Below are 12,996 nucleotides of genomic sequence, written 5' to 3' on the forward strand. Positions count from 1 at the left end.
AGTTGTCGTTTGTAATCATTACACAAAGAGCCACCACACGCTCATACTTGACACGCTTCACAACACCGCTCACCGCCTGGAAGCGGCAGACGCTGCCAGCGCGTCTACCACCCTCGCCCAGGGCAGTAGCTGTCACTGCACTACGGTCTATCGCTGGGAAAAGTGGTTTGATGTGATCGCAGCGGCGGCTTTGAACAACACCGTGCTGTAGCAAGGACGTCGTGAGCCCAAGATCCGGTTTCCTGGACAAGAGCAGCGGTAAGGAAATTATTTATCGTATCGCTATTAATTGATTTTAACTTATTTATTTAAACGGTTGATGGACTGGGTCGAGGATATGCGCCGGAACAAAGTTCGCGCCATCACGACGTGGTGCCTGCTCAAGATGATCATCAAGCTCGACCCGCGGTTTCTGTCGGAGCGCTCCGAGGCCGCCGCTATTCAATATCTACGTCGCTTCTGCAAGCGAAACCGTTTATCGATTCGTAGAATCTAACACAACGGACTACGAAAGAGATCGGAAGTCCAGGTGAACATGATTTATTGAAGTATTGATTGAATTGTGAACATTTGCTTATTTAAAAATTATTTTGGTTTAAATCGTGGCCGGCGAGTTTGGACATATATGCTAGAGACATGAACCCCAAGACCACGATCACCTTCGAAGGAGAGCGCGATGTCAATGTTGTTCAAGGTTTGTGTAGTATATCTGGCGCTATATTTACGATGTATATAATTTTCTAAATTATTTGTTTTGATATTTTGGGTGGAATGTCGGAAAATCCTTTCGGGCAACTGTGTTTTTGTGTGCATCAGCCACATGGGTGAAGTTGCGCTTGTTTATCGTTTTTGGCGAGGGGCAAGGATGCAAGGTCGAAGCTGAAGTGCACATGAATGTTCTACACCAAGAGGATAAGGACGTTCTAGTAGTGCAGAAGAATCCATATTGCGACGAGCGAGTGATGTTGGGGTGGATCAAGAAGGTAGCTAATAGTTTTTTTTTATTTTTTCAATGAATTAATGCTTATGAAATTAATGCTATAGGTATGGAAGCCATCGGTGACCTTCTATCGTGTGATAGCTTAAAGGTCCACAAGATGAGCACCGTGCGTGTTCAACTCAAGGACGACATGACGGACGTGGGGTATGTCCCTGCGTGTGCCACAATGCTGGCCCAGTCCATGGAGGTGGCCGTCATAGCGGATTCAAGCGTGAGTGTCGTGGGTTGTACTCTCTCAACACGACAATGACCACAATGTGACTCCCCAGCATCGGCGTAATTTAATATCCTCGATTGTAGTGCATGCGTGAAATGTAATTTCAGATGTTACTATTAGGGGAGGGGAATCACTAAGGAGGGCCCTCGATACAGAGGGTAACTAGATGGTGCTAGCTAACGTAGCAAAAGGGGTAGCTCGATGTTCAATTTCAATTTTGGTACTAAGGGCGGCGGACGAGCGCCATGATCCCTCGTGTCGATCTCATCTCCCTCGCAACCACCGGCTACGACCATGAACATCAGCGCCACGCCCCCCACGCTCAGCGGTATTTGGAACGACGGCTATCACGTTGTTAAGTGCTACCTAATTAAAGATTAGGTTACAACAGCGGTATGCGTTGTGGGCGGCCTGTCAGAGGCCAAGTGGTTCCGCGAAACGGGGAATGATCATCGCCGTCGAGACCCCTCAACCTTAGGAACAACGCAAAACGCAAAACGCCCCCGTATTTTGCATTGTGAGTGAGCGCATGATCGAATTCGCCTCGATGCTACATCATTCCTGGTCAGTGATGACAAAGTGGAAGGTCATCGAGCTTTCACCTGGCTGTCCACCCCGGCACCTACACCGCGGCTTCACTTCGACAGAGACGGAATCGGCGATCGAGGCTACATGCGGCGGTACTGATCGCTCTAACGGACGGACCAAAGTTCATCACGGCCCCGGAGGCGTTCAACGGGTGCGCCATTTGCTCCGACGCCTACCGCATTGAAGTAAATGCGGGGGATCTTTTCATTTTCCGCTGTGACCTTCCCCATGCCGATCCGCGTACAAAGGCGCGCGACGTTCGAGGCACTCTGCTTGTGGATAATGCAGCGCATGGCAGCACTATGTAGCATGTGACGTTTTTTTTTTCTTCTTTTTTTACCGCTGCTGCTTTTGTTTCAAGCGATGCGACCCTCTCTAACCGTGAGCGCTACTACGACTCCAACCCCAACAAGGTAGCCGTCGCTAGAAAACGCAAGGTATAATGACAAGGGGGCGTTCTGCAAGAAGTGCCAACAAGAATGTGCACAAGTGCTGAGGCCACGGTGGCGACGCATGAGATAACTGAGATGTAGATGCTTTTTGTGATTCAGATTAACTAGCGTAATGTAGAGCACAGTGATTATCAACTCTACAATTTGAGTAATATATTGGTTTTTATTCAAACGCCTTAATTTAAAATTAGTACCGTTCTATAGGAATCGTAAATATCAATATATCTGCTTCACTAGAAGTATGTATAAAGATAACATTGGATTCATGATACCAAATATAAGGGTACAAATAGTAATTTCTATATCCACTTAAAAAACTTAAATTGATTAAGAAATTCACGTATCCGCTTTGGTAAACTCATGGATTCAGAAATCATATTTGGTAAACTCATAGATAGATTCTTACAAGCATGGGTATTTTTGATTAAGGCATCGATACCAGAACAAATCATAGTACTGCGGAGATAATGCAAAGATAAATAAGTAATTTACGGATACACGACGGGACTCTTCACTTATGGACGTGGATACAAGATTCATCGAAATTTGCGGCTATTCTCGAATTGAAGTTGCTCATTTCATGGATACACCTCATGATTCGGCGATTCGTATCAAAACTCACGGATAAGATACTATAACGTTTGGATCTTGTGCAACTACTAGTGAACCTAGAACTAGAACGGATGGCTCATCCAACAAAATTTCATGGATTCGTCTTGAGGTTTCACGGATCGCCCACAATAATTCATTGATAATTATATGTCCAACATGCGATTTCTTGGATCAGGAACGACAATTCGTGGATTAGGTAAGTGAAATCATGGATTGGGTAACAGATTTCAAGAATCCAAGATAAGCACTTCTAGGATCTGGATAGTAAATCGAACCCTCTCATTGGCTAAAGTTATGGCAGCCTCTAGGGTGGGTGTTTATCTGCGTACCCCCAATAGCGAGATAGAATATATGGTTGATGGTAAGGCTGTGGGAATTGGCGATGCTGGTGGACGATCGGATTCATCCACGGTGGTGTGGTCCTTGAAAATTGAGAGTCTAGCCGGAATACCGCCGATACCACAGCTCGACCATCCTGTAGAATTATCATATCCTGACTTGAACTGCCGGTTGGTTCCCTTTGTATTTAATCCAGCTGAGAACTCGTGAGAACACTATTGTATCTGCCAAGGATATACAGTGGGTCCGGTGTAGGATGGTTTCGATCAATTCCTTCGGCAAGTGTAGGGTCACGAGCTGTGCCACTCACACCATGGTTAGCTCGGTGAGTGCTGGCTTGGCGACGAATTGTACGTAAACTAGAGGGTTCTAAGATGCGAGGACGCCATATCTCCATCCTGTCACGATATATCCACCAGTGAGGGTCAAACATTGTCGGCAGGGCTTCAATCGGCCGTTGGTCCAGATGATTGAAACTAGTTCATGTACGCAGGGTCTCCCATTCACTATTCTGCATACAGCTGTGCATGCACGTAATGGGCTGGATCTAGTCAACACTTGAATGACGTACTTCCAGAGCTCATCACTAGCGTAGAGCCCAAACGGTAGTACAAGTGGCTGCAAGCCACTTGTGAATTTAACAAATAAGGTTATCTGTTAAACGTTTTGGATACTTCCTCACATTGGTGTAAGACACACCGATGGATACATTGAAGTGGACCACCACAGTGAGTGGTCCACACATACCCAAAAGATCCTATTGGTAGAAAGCAGCATCTTTCTACCAATCAGAGACATCCATATTCGCGGGGCTCTGCCAGCCAGCGGCTGCCCACCCATTCATAGATGATAAACAGTTTTTAGCAGATTTTAGAGGAAGATCAATTTACAAACAATACAGTTCTCATTTTACTTCAAACTAGCTACTTGGTGTTTTATCTGATTTAAATTATATTTGTGTATTCAAATATAATTAACCTAAGTAATTACTAAGTACTGACGCTTCCTCATACACGTAGCGCAACGTGTAAGCTAACGTAGTAAGTCAAGTTAGACCCACTACACCTGGTAGCACTTTGTAGTCCGTCCAACGACCGACTGCTTGACGTTCGCACGCGGTGTACGAACGCGGAGCCGAGAACCACATGAGCACGGAGGTGCCCATGGAGAGCTCCAACACGCCTGCAACGCATGTTGCACGCGCTGACTGCCCCCACCTGTCTGACCCAGAGTGGGAAGCCCTCCAACGACTGTCAACAGTCATTGGAGAAGCGGTGATAGCTTCGATGCTGCGTACGCTATCGCCGACAGAGCAACATGGTGTTGTTCTGGGGTTCATCATGAAGGAGCAGCGTGATGCTGCTTCCTCAGTGACGGCGTCGTCAGGGACGACACCGCGTGCTCAACCATTAAAGTTGAGCGTGAGCACTTACGTGGGACGAGAGGGCGAGCCTCTCCTCCGGTGGGTTGTCGAGCTCGACACAGCCATAGCGGCTCGACGCATCGTCGACCCACTGTCGAAGGTCGCATTCCCCATGTCCTGTCTTGGCGGACGCGCAAGGAGTTGGGCGTATGGACGCCGACTCTCCGATCCTACGTGCTTCAGCACGTACGAGGTGTTCAAAGAGGAGCTCAAACAAGCGTTTGAGCCCCCGCAAAACGAGTTCCGGTCGAGGGCGGAATTCCTCGACCTTCAGCAAGGTAAGCATGACGTCCATGCTTACGCGCAGCGCGCACGATATTTGGTATCAAATATCGTGACTAACCCGATTGACGAGGCGACCAAGGTCGTCACGTTCACGAAAGGACTTAGAGATGGGCCCGTGAAGACCTATCTCTTCCGAGAGTACCCGAGTACTCTCGAAGCTGCAATCACTCTTGCCATGCAAGAAGAGTTTAGCCTGCGGCAGGCTAAACTCCATGTAAACGTACCGAGGCCGCAACCGCGCCCGGTAGCGAGGACGGGAGGTCCGGAGCCAATGGACCTCTCGAATGCAACAACTGCTGGTTACCAGCAGCAGGGAGGTAACGTGCGATGCTTCCGTTGTGGAAGGATCGGTCACTTTGCACGGGAGTGTACAGCTCCCATGCTCCCTGGAGGTGGCCGTCGTGGCGATGCTAGGCATCGCCGCGGACCAACAAAAAACGCGAACATCCAGTAGGCGCGGGGCGCCCTACTGGTAATGCAGTCGCGCGTGCCGACATCGGGCACGCGACACTGAGGACTGCAGCCCCCAGTGAGACCAGCTCCCACTGCAAGAAACAAGATGACAGGCCGAACCTAGTCATCTTGAACGTTTACTCGAAGAGAGCGAGTGACTCTCTTCGAGCTTTGGTAGATTCAGGCGCGCCGAACAACTTTGTTCGACTACGAAGCCTGCCGAGACTTGACTTCGAGGAGGTAGATACACCTCGAAGTCTTCTGGAGGTACGACTGGCAACAGGTGCCATCGTGAAGACCGAGAAGCGCGTCGTGAACGTGCGCTTCTCGTACAAACAACGAGTGTTTGTCGAACACTTTATCGTCCTGGACCTGGACGATAAGTTCGACGTGGTAATGGGCATACCGTGGCTTGCACGGCATGATCCGGTAATTGACTGGAAGAAGCGCACGCTCGTGCGCTTCGGCCGCGGCAGCGGAACAGAGAGCGATGGCCCTGTTACCGCAGCGCACGCACCAGCAGGTGCGCGCGGCTCACCAGTCGAGACAGCGCTTAATGCTGCTGTCCCGGAGTGCCCAAGAGGTGCGCGAGGGCGCACACAAGCGAGACCCACGTCGGCAATGCTGCCGACGTCGGAAGAAAAACATGTGTTGGTTCCGAGAACCAACACCCACGTTCAAGCGTGTAAGGGACAGTCCCTGACCCGAAGCGGTCAGGTCGACAACGACGCGTCGGCTCCGGGAGCCGACGCACCCTCGGTCATGAGGGGCTCCGCCAAAGAATGGCGTCGAGGTGACGAAGGCGTGTCAACTCCGGGAGTTGACGCTGCAAACAGTGCGGACGGTTGCAAACGTACCGCACTGACGCAATTTGCATGCTGTCGTGCAGCCGGGCTGCACGACGAAGCGCCATGCGATCAAGCCGGGCTTGATATCGCGCGCCCGCAGACAGGGTCTGCCGGCGAAGGGACACATTACCGTGCAGCCGGGCTGCACGAAGGAACATGCGGTCAAGCCGGGCTTGATACCGCGCGTCCGCGGACAGGGTCCGCCGGCGAACAACTGTCCACGGCCGGGCCTGGACCAGACGAACAACTGTGCGGAACCGGGCTCCGCACAACAAGAAGACGGCGCAAGCGGAAAACGCTGCGCAAGTCTCGGTCCGGGACCGAGACGCAACAAGAGCAGTCTGCTGGGCAGACTGCGGAGGTGACGCCGAATGTCAAGACGCTAAGCGTCTTGATGCGCACCGATACTGGATTCCAGTATCGTGAGATGGAACTCGCTAGTCCTCCGACGACGGCGTCGGAGTTGACTTCGCTTCCAGCCATGAGCTGGAAGCGCTTCACGCACGACTTGCACGATGGACGCATCGAGCAAGTGTGACCTCTTTCGGACAGCGAAAGAACGGAGAGCGAGAGCGAAGAGCTGAGGCAGCTCTTCATGGGAAGTGCCACTGAGAGTGAAGACACTCTCAGTGCGAAGACGAAGCGAGAGCGCTTCGAGGAACAAGGTTGGGACTCGCTGAAGTCGAGTCCCTATTACGAAATGTTAAGGGAGTACAAAGACGTACTCCCGGAAGAGATTCCTGCGGAGTTTCCGCAGGATAAGGGCATTCAGCACGAGATTGATCTCGTGCCGGGCACGAAGTACTGTGTCACGCGGCAGTGGCCACTGCCGCGAGAGCAAGTGAAAGCGATCGACGACTTCTTTGAAAGTCGTCGCAAAGCAGGACAAGTGCGGGAATCAAAGTCCCCGCACAGTGCTCCGACGTTCTGTGTCAAAAAGCCACAGGGCGGATGGCGTATCGTTCATGCTTATAACAAGCTGAACGATGCGACGGTACCGGCGCAGACGCCGATACCGCGAAAAGATGCTATCATCGACTCGATGGCCGGGAGCACCATTTACAGTGCTCTCGACTTGCGAGATGGATTTTATCAAATCCTAATGCGTGAGAGCGATATCCCTCTCACGGCAGTGAGCACGCCAAGCGGCATGCTCTGGGAATGGCTAGTAATGCCACAGGGGCTTAAGAATGCCCCTGCGACTTTCAACAGGTGCGTGACGCACTTGTTGCGCTCGGTGCGCGACTTCGCACCGAGCTACTTCGATGATGTGTTCATCCACAGCCGGGCTGTGGACGAGAAGACCGACGTAGAGATGCACAGGGTGCATCTCCGGAAGCTACTTGAGCTTATGCGAAAGCATAAGCTCTCCGCGAACCTGAAGAAGTGCATCTTCGGGGCGAGCGAGATACCCGTCCTCGGGTGTCTCGTAGGGAAGAATGGTGTTCGCCCTGACCCGGAAAAGGTCAGAGTGATAAATGAATGGCCAACGCCTTCAAGTGTCGAGGCACTGAGGCAGTTCCTTGGCTTGGCCACGTACTTGTGCAAGTACGTGGAGGATTATGCGGGCAAGATCCGCCCGCTGTCGCAGCTTCTTAAGAAAGAAGCTGTGTGGAATTGGACACCCGATTGCCAAAAGGCATTCGATGCAGTCAAGCGGGGCTTGACTGAGGCGCCGATCTTGGCAGTGGCTGACCAAGATCGCCCATTTCACGTAGTGTGTGACGCATCCGATTTCGCGATCGGATGCGCGGTGATGCAGCACGATCACGAGGGCTGTGGTCGTGTCGTCTACTACCAATCGCGTCAGCTGAAGCCAGCTGAGCGCAACTATCCGGTGCATGACAAGGAACTCCTTGCCATGAAGTATGCACTCGCAAAGTTCCGAGTGTATTTGCTTGGGAGTAGACCATTTGTGGTCTACACCGATCATGCATCACTGCGCACCGCAGTGAAGTCGCCACACATGTCACAAAGAATGGCGAGATGGCTCTCATTCTTTGCGGAGTATAACTTCCGGGTCGAATACAAACCCGGAAGATTGGATGTAGTGGCCGACGCGTTATCACGTCGGCCGGACTATGCGGAAGCGGTTGACGTCAATGCCACTGACGCCATGCGATCGAGCAAACCCACATCATCTCTGTTGGATGATGTGAAGGCCGCGTACGCGCACGACGCGGACGCGAAGCTCTTGCTGGCCTATGGCACAGCGCCTTCTGACAAGTCCCGTCAGAAGCTGCCCAAGCACCTTCGAGCGCGTGCACACCGCTTTCGTGTGCACGACGGACTACCGCTTTACAATGCAGTCGACGACAACGCGGATCGCGTTGTCGTGCCAAATGACCATGACCTGCGACTCAGGATCATGTACGAGTATCACGATGCCCCGACTGCGGGACATCTCGGACGTGAGAAGACTTACGTCCTTCTCACGCGCGACTTCTACTGGCACCACCAGTGTAAGTGGGTGCGCAAGTACATCCGTGCTTGCGAGGTATGCCAACGCGTGAAGCCTGCGCCATTCGCGCAGGCTCCACTGCAATCACTACCGACTCCGTCGGAGTGTTGGAAGTCCATGTCTTTGGACTTCATCTTTGGTCTTCCCCCGGATAGCGGAGGGAACACCGGTGTTGTGGTCTTTGTAGACCGTTTCAGCAAGATGGTACATCTTGCTGCGGTGCCAGCAGAGGTGACCGCGAAGCAGACGGCCCGTCTGCTCGTCGACATGGTGTTCAAACACCATGGCATGCCGTCCGATATCGTGTCGGACAGAGACCCGCGCTTCACAGCGCATCTGTGGCAAGAAGTGTTTACACTTCTTGGGAGCCAGCTTTCCATGTCGACTGCGGATCATCCGCAGACGGACGGTCAAACCGAGCGCGTGAATCGCGTGCTCGTCGATATGTTGAAGAGCAACGCTCCCTCGTTCCAATACTGGAGCGAGTGCTTATCGATGGCAGAGTTTGCCATCAACAACTCGGTGCATGCCTCGACCGGGCATACACCGTTCTACGTGAATGCCATGCGGGATCCACGTCTACCGAGTTTACTCGGAGTGAAGGCTCCCACTTTAAGTGGGGGAGGATCTACGACTGCAATACAGCAGCCGCAGAAAACCGCTGACACGTGCACAGTGTCAGCTGCAACAATGGACAAACCACATGAGTCTGCGCCCTGCGCAGACTCCCCCAACAACAAGGCCAACGACCACGGGTCTGCGCAGGGCGCAGACACCGCAAAGAACTACGCAGAGGCCGGGCCTCTAGCGGAGAGCAAGCTGAATGACTTCAGCTCGAATGCAATCCATTTCATCACCAAAAGACAAGCCGTAATTCGGTTTGTCCGAGACGCAATAGCAGCTTCTGTTGACCAACAGAAGCTGAACGCAGACAATGTGGGCAGAGGCAACACAAATGAATTCAAGGTTCGTTCATTGGTTTTGTTAGCTACACAAAACCTGCCTAAACATGCAGTTTCGGATTTCGGAGCAAGCTTGCTTGCTCCGCGCTTCATCGGGCCGTTCACTGTGTTGGCACGGCACGACACGGCAACGCATACACGCTAGACATACCGTCTAGCATGCGCCTCCATCCGACCTTTTACGTCGGACGGCTGAAGCCATACCTGCAGCACGAGCCATCTAGCTTGGCTGACCCGAAGCCGAGGCAGAGGCGGAGGACTTGGCCTCAGCGACGAGCAGCCTCTCCTCCAGCGCGCGGACGCGCTGGAGCAACCCCTTCATCTGGGTCCCCAGCTCGACCTGGATATTCGAGGCGGTCTGCGAGACCGCCGCGACTTGGGCCTTCTGGTTCGCCAGCTCCTGCTTCATGGCGGCGAACTCAGCGCCCTGCAGACGCTCCACGGCGGTCACCCGGTCGTGGAGAGACGCGTACTGATCAGCCCAGGGCTGATCGTACCCGGAGCGGCTTCCCACCCCCGCCACCGCCGATCCGTGACGCCCGCGGCTCAACCCGCTGGATTGTTGAGCGGATTGTTGACCATAGTACCCCGAAAACGAACCCTCAAGGGGCTCGTTTTCGTATTCGTTGGAGAGGATTTCATCCCCATCAAGATACATGGGAGCCGCGGAACGTCTTGCTGGAGGACGTTCCGGAAATGGTGAGGGCGTACGAAGAGCAGTACGCGCTGGCGCAGCGGAAGTAACACGAGCGCTGCAATCATCGCTAGCGCCCGAACCCTCACGTGCTAAGAACTTAGCACGGAGCTCTTTGAGACTCTCGGGCACACGGAACGACGTGTACCCGTTCAGGCCGCGGTCGCTCAAGCGGACCGCGCCTGGGAAGCACTTCGTGCACTGAAAGCTCTCGGGCACAGCGCACGGCACATTTGCCTCCTCCGCAGCAACATGAAGTTGCTCCAGCTTTCCACGCTTCGAGTACGTCTCGAAGCGATCACGCGCTTGCTTAATCCGATCACGGTAAGCACTCGGCCTCTTGTTGAAGTTTTCAACAAAGGCGTTCCAGCTTTGACAAAGTGGCTGCCATTCGGGCACTTTGCTGCGAGAAGAGGTCTTCTTGCTTTGAAACCATCGGAGCTCATGAAAGAGTCCGATGTAGTAATCGCGCCTTTGATGCGTTTCCGCATCAAAATGCAGCTCGGCAGTCACAGCGTCATCTTTGATGGCGCTGCATACGTACAACGGCACCTCATTCGGAGGTACCGAGTTCCCATACCGGTCCGTGATCTCGGACGCGGACGGCATCCATGGATCGCGCGCTGCAGGCGCAGCGCGGGGAGAGCCTTGAGCTTTGACATCACGCGCTGCAGCAACAGCGCGCGGAGTACTGAGAGCCCCAGCGGAAGCGAGTGGGGTGTCGCTCTCAGTACGCGAACCCTTCGAACTCGAAGCGTCCGATTCGTCCCCTTCACGCGGGCGAACGATCTTGGCGTGAGGGTCGAGCGATTCGCTCGACACTGAGTCTTTACGCTTTGAGGGCGAGTCCTCCTCGCCCTCCATGTCTTCATCGTCGTCGTCGAAGTCGACGACGTCGCCGTACTTCGCCTTCTGACGCTCGAAGTAGTCGTCGATGGAGAGATGACTCCCCACCGACTTCGAGGTCTTCTTCTGTGGCGCGCTCATCGTTGAATGAGCGCGGATTTCTTCTCCAAACGCGGAGAATTGACGAATGGTCAATTCCAAAAGATTGACGTGCGGGGACCCCGCGCGTCTAACCTTAAGGGGGGATGGTGTAACGGGGTTACACGCACAAGTGGCTACAAGCCACTTGTGAATTTAACAGATAGGTTATCTGTTAAAAGTTTCAGATACTTCCTCGCCTTGGTGTAAGACACACCAATGGATACATTGAAGTGGACCACCACAGTGAGTGGTCCACACATACCCAAAGATCCTATTGGTAGAAAGCAGCATCTTTCTACCAATCAGAGACATGCATATTAGCGGGGCTCTGACAGCCAGCCGCTGCCAACCCATTCATAGATGATAAACAGTTTTAGCAGATTAAGAAGGAAGATCAATTTACAAACAATACAGTACTCATTTTACCTCAAACTAGCTACTTGGTGTTTTATCTGATTTAAATTATATTTGTGTATTCAAATATAATTAACCTAAGTAATTACTAAGTACTGACGCTTCCTCATACACGTAGCGCAACGTGTAAGCAAACGTAGTAAGTCAAGTTAGACCCACTACACCTGGTAGCACATTGTAGTCCGTCCAACGACCGACTGCTTGACGTTCATACGTGGGGTACGAACGCGGAGCCGAGAACCATATGAGCACGGATGTAGTGGGTCTAACTTGACTCACTACTTTAGCTTACACGTTGCGCTACGTGTATGAGGAAGCGTCAGTACTTAGTAATTACTTAGGTTAATTATATTTGAATACACAAATATAATTTAAATCAGATAAAACACCAAGTAGCTAGTTTGAGGTAAAATGAGAACTGTATTGTTTGTAAATTGATCTTCCTTCTTAATCTGCTAAAACTGTTTATCATCTTTGTAAGGGTTGACAGCGGCTGGCTGTCAGAGGCCCGCCAATACGCACGTCTCTAATTGGTAGAAAGATGCTGCTTTCTACCAATTGGATCTTTGGGTAGGTATGGACCACTCATTGTGGTGGCCCACTTCAATGTATCCATTGGTGTGACTTACACCAAGGTGAGGAAGTATTTAGTTACAAACTCAACAAGGGCGTTATATCATCTGCGCTTGGCCAATGGGTTCATCGGCAACTTGAACGTGCATACTGGAGTATTTGCAAAGAGGTGTGTCTCAAAAGGTTCCGACCAATTGGGTCTCAATCCCTCTCGAGGCCTCCAAGAATATCCGAGACAAGTAGAAGGTATGTACAGTCCTTATAAATGCTGACGAGGTGTTTATCAAGTTTTGTTCCGAATGGAACAAAACGGGAAACCACGCAAACTTGCTGCTAAACGTTAGTGGTTTCCCTTGGTCTGTGCGGTTGCGTCTACGGTGTATAAGGTGCAAGGGATACTTTAAATCCCATGGTGGCAACAGAGTGGCGCTCAAAACGACGCAGGCAAACAAACAGCAACAGCCCTATTTACTAGTATCCTGCATCACATCAAGACGTGCTTTTTGTGTCTAAGGCCGCTGACACAAGAAATAATTCGGTGGTCTCATCCTCCTCAAGATGATCTTCATGACGACAGGAGGCTATTGGCACTGAGCGAGTGTACGTTACGCATGTTGAGACCTTCAATCGCTGATGAAAAGGTAGTACAGACTACAGGACTTGGGTAGGATAACGTTGCCGTGATTGC

The sequence above is a fragment of the Phytophthora cinnamomi genome (assembly GCF_018691715.1).
Source record: "Phytophthora cinnamomi strain GKB4 chromosome Unknown Contig38, whole genome shotgun sequence".
Classification (NCBI taxonomy): Eukaryota; Oomycota; class Peronosporomycetes; order Peronosporales; family Peronosporaceae; genus Phytophthora; species Phytophthora cinnamomi.